This window comes from Lolium rigidum, chromosome 2 (assembly GCF_022539505.1).
Source record: "Lolium rigidum isolate FL_2022 chromosome 2, APGP_CSIRO_Lrig_0.1, whole genome shotgun sequence".
NCBI classification, from domain to species: domain Eukaryota; kingdom Viridiplantae; phylum Streptophyta; class Magnoliopsida; order Poales; family Poaceae; genus Lolium; species Lolium rigidum.
This window is the reverse complement of record NC_061509.1, coordinates 142,263,068-142,267,498: the sequence shown is the minus strand read 5'-3', so window position 1 is coordinate 142,267,498 and position 4,431 is coordinate 142,263,068.

The following is a 4,431-nucleotide window of genomic DNA, read 5'->3' as shown; positions in this document are numbered from 1 at the left end:
CCTCTTGGAGTTACAAGCATCTACTTGGCCAGAGCATCTAGTAGTAACGGAGATCTTAAACAACACATAGATATAAATTTGATAATCAACATAACAAGTATTCTCTATTCATCGGATCCCAACAAACACAACATATAGAATTACAGATAGATGATCTTGATCATGTTCGGCAGCTCACAAGACCCGACAATTAAGCACAATGGGGAGAAGACAACCATCTAGCTACTGCTATGGACCCATAGTCCAGGGGTAGACTACTCACACATCACTCCGGAGGCGACCATGGCGGCGTAGAGTCCTCCGGGAGATGATTCCCCTCTCCGGCAGGGTGCCGGAGGCGATCTCCTGAATCCCCCGAGATGGGATTGGCGGCGGCGGCGTCTCTGGAAGGTTTTCCGTGTCGTGGCTCTCGGTGCTGGGGGTTTCGCGACGAAGGCTATTTGTAGGCGGAAGGGCAGGTCAAGGGGCGTCACGAGGGACCCACACCACAGGTCGGCGCGGCCAGGGCTTGGGCCGCGCCGCCCTGTGGTGTCGCCACCTCGTGGCCCCACTTCGTCTCCTCTTCGGTCTTCTGGAAGCTTCGTGGCAAAATAGGACCCTGGGCGTTGATTTCGTCCAATTCCGAGAATATTTCCTTACTAGGATTTCTGAAACCAAAAACAGCAGAAAATAGCAACTGGCACTTCGGCATCTTGTTAATAGGTTAGTTCCAGAAAATGCACGAATATGACATAAAGTGTGCATAAAACATGTAGATATCATCAACAATGTGGCATGGAACATAAGAAATTATCGATACGTCGGAGACCTATCAGTATGCAAGTCTTACTACTACGAAGGAAGAATCAGCATGATCATGATAAGATATGCATGACATGGCAAACATGATGCGATGCAACTTATCCTTATTAATCGAGTCGGAACCCCGAACAATCAAATTAAGGTTGGAGTTGCATTTTCTACCGACAAATTTAAGGGTGGATTAGCATAGCAAACATTGCAGGGGTGAGCTACATCAAAGTTAAATGGAACCGGGACAACATTTATATAATATCCCACATATTCCATATGTTACATATTAGGTGGTAATGCAACTAGCACGAAATTGTATGATGCATGATGCAACAGCAAGCATGGATGGCATATTAATGTTCCTCGCATTTTTCTGATCAATTTTCATATAGAACACTTTTTATTTCGAATTACAGATTGAAAGTTATTAACAGATTAAGTTTTATTGTTAATTTAAAACATAAAACAGGTTTTATTAAATAGGGAAGGACCCAGAAATCATATTCATACAGGGGGGAGGACCCCGGGTTGATTTCACAAGGTACAGGGGGTTATGTTGTAAAGGGCATGGAGCAGGGGCTGCGGGTTGATAAAACAAAATAGGCAGGGGCCCGGATGCAAAGTTACAGATCTGAGGGGGTGGGGGTTTCTCACCGAACACAGGCCTAGCCCGTGAGGCTGACGGGTGGGCCCGCTGACACGCTGGCGTGCCGACGTGGCGAAGCATGCGCGCACTGCACACCAAGTGCTCGACGGATGGTGATGCCATGCGCGTTCCATCGGCGGTGGTCATCGGCGCCCAGACGCGGCGCGCATCGGCATCGTAGGGACTCCCTGGAAGCGAGAGGGAGCGGGTTCGAAGCGGGAGACGAAGGGGAGTCTTCCCGTGGCGGTTTCGGAGCTAGGGAAACACCGTGGCGGCGCCGGCGACGACATCTCACTACTGGGAAATGGCCTACCGCCGGCGTCCTGAAATGGCCTACCGCCGGCGTTTGTGCATTCGCCGGCGATCGCCTCGCCGGTGGTAACGCCTCATCGCCGGCGCCTCCCAATTCGCCTGGGGTAAGTGCCGTTACCGCCGGCGTTTTACCAATCCGCCGGGGGTAAGTGTTGTCAATTCGCCGGGGTTAGTATTACCGCCGGCGTCTTATCATTTCGCCGGGGAATCGGGCCGTAGTGTCGGCGATTGCAAAACGCCGGGGATACATGTGCATTTCGCCGGTGCTAACATTAGCAGGAGTAAAAAAATAAAATTCGAATTTCACAAGTATATACACCGAGAATTCAGCATATACACAGAATATACGAGGCAATTACCAGTAATGATAGCAAAATAGACATCATTAGCAAGATACACATCATTGGCAATGATACACATCATTAGAAAGTCCCGAAATGTCCATAACATGCATGCATATGCATCAATAACACAAGTGTCGACCATAGTTCAAACATCACGACTCGAAGTAGCACATGTTACAGAAATACATATAAGTCCAGTGTCGATGACCTAGCTAAACAACAATGACATAATAAACTAGAGAGACGGTGGCGACAAGCATCATCACGATGAAAGGGGTCCTCCACATCTCCCTCCTCTGTCCCGCTCGAAAGTTAGCGTATCGAGTTTCCGCCTCCTCCAAAGTGGTGTACCCCTTGTAGTTGTTGCCGCTGAAACGGTGGACCTGCCTCCTACAGTCTTCCCAGTCCTCGTAGACTCCAGGAACCCTGCCGTGGTAGACGACATAGTACGTCATCTATGCAAACACAGAAAAAAGAAAGGAAAGTTGTTAGTACATTAGTAGAGAGAGATATAACATAGAGTAGTGCAAAGAAAAAGCATGAAAATTACTTCTAATTTTATGACTAACATTTGCAAAGGACAAAAGTTTTTGAGTCAAGTCGGCTTCGGCGGGAAGGGACGGATGCCCTCGAGCGTGTTGAATGTTCTGTCGTCACATCCATCTTCTAATCGGCCTTCTATCTCGGCCTTAGAAAGTGCGGGACCATAGTGGAACAAGCCACCATTACCGCGGACATCCCTCCGAGTATTGTGCAAATGGTCCGCTGGATGGCACGGAACTCGGCTCTCACGTTTTCATCGGTGGTGTCCGCCATGTTCACGAACATCCGCTGAAGACTGGATGGCAACAAGAGATCGTTTTGAGACCTTACAATCGACCTCATCTGTAGGATGGCAAACCAGGCCTCCATCCCATTGTCATGCGCCGATTGCTTGAGGCAGGGGAACTTGGTTATGTGGTTGCACACATAGCAACCTTTCACTTTCTTCTCATGCCTGATTTTGTCGATGCCAACCTCGGCTATGAAGCCGCTGAGGGCTTTATCAAGTGTAGACTTAAGGTCGGTGAAGTCCTTGTCCGGATCAAGCCCGGAGTCGAGGTAACTGACATGTGAATGATACGGGTGAAAGAGGAGGAGGGTGCGATGACTTGAATCTGCGCAAAATGGAAATAAACCATCATACTCGATCAACTATGAAGGAAATTCATGAAAGAATGTAATAGAGGGTACTCTAGTAACCAAATACTTACTCGCGGAAATATGGTATGGCAAAGCATTTCTTATCCTTGTTTAACACCAAGAAATCCTTGATGTACTTCACCGGAAACGCTTGTTCGTTCTGGACGACAGTTGGAGTCATGTAGAAGGGGTCCATGATAGCGATGTTCGCTGTGTTCTCCATGGCGATATCGTGCGCCATGCTGAGCGATAGGAGGCGGACCAATTTTCGGTCGAGCTGTTGCATGTTCAAGAGCCTGAAGATGTCTTCATATCGAATGAACATCAAGTCCGCAGGGTATGTGGTGACAAAGCCAAAGCCACTGGGCACCTTGGCCGTCAAAACCGGGTACGAGGGATTTCTATCTCGAAGAAGTAGGTCCTCCTTCATTAGAACAGACATCATGCAAGCTCCTCATATCGGGCGTCACCTGCTGGACAATGTGTGCCGGCAGCATAGGCTGGCCTAGGTGATGCATCTTCCTCCACGGGGTCGGCAACTTGTCATTAACCACTTTCTTGCTTGCGGCAACATCTCCGGACTTCTTCCGCTTCCGGCCTTCTTCTTACCGCAACCGGGAGTGGCGTTTTGTTGCATACCCTCCGTGGTCGCACCAAGGAGTGTCCTCGGGGTAAGCCCAACTCGGGGTGGAGCGGTGAAGGCGGTAGTGTCTTCCTGCTCGGGAGTTTCTTGTGAAAGGAACAACTTCTTCTTTAGCGTACGATCCGCGGGTGGCTTGTAAGGAGAAACCGCGTCGCCCTCCATCTCAACAATGAACGTATTGATTGGAGCTTGATCGATGTCCAACGCGTTGCCGTGCTGACTCTCGGGCTGACCGTCGGGCTGGCTATCGGGCCCAAAAGGACCACCAGACTCGGGGCAGCCGTCGCATCCTGAGGAGTGACCATGCCATAGCTTGCCTCCGAACCCGAGGCGGCGGTGTTCAGCCGAATTAGGGCTTTCGGCCATAGAAGGATGTGATTCTTGAGGTCCCCGAGAGTGAGCGGGGTTTCCGTTTCCGGGGGTTGATAAGGAGGATGGAGGTCTTGGCATCCCGGTAACGACCGGTTCACGCGAACCCGGCTCACGCTATCATCCATCCTGACGCAGTGGAA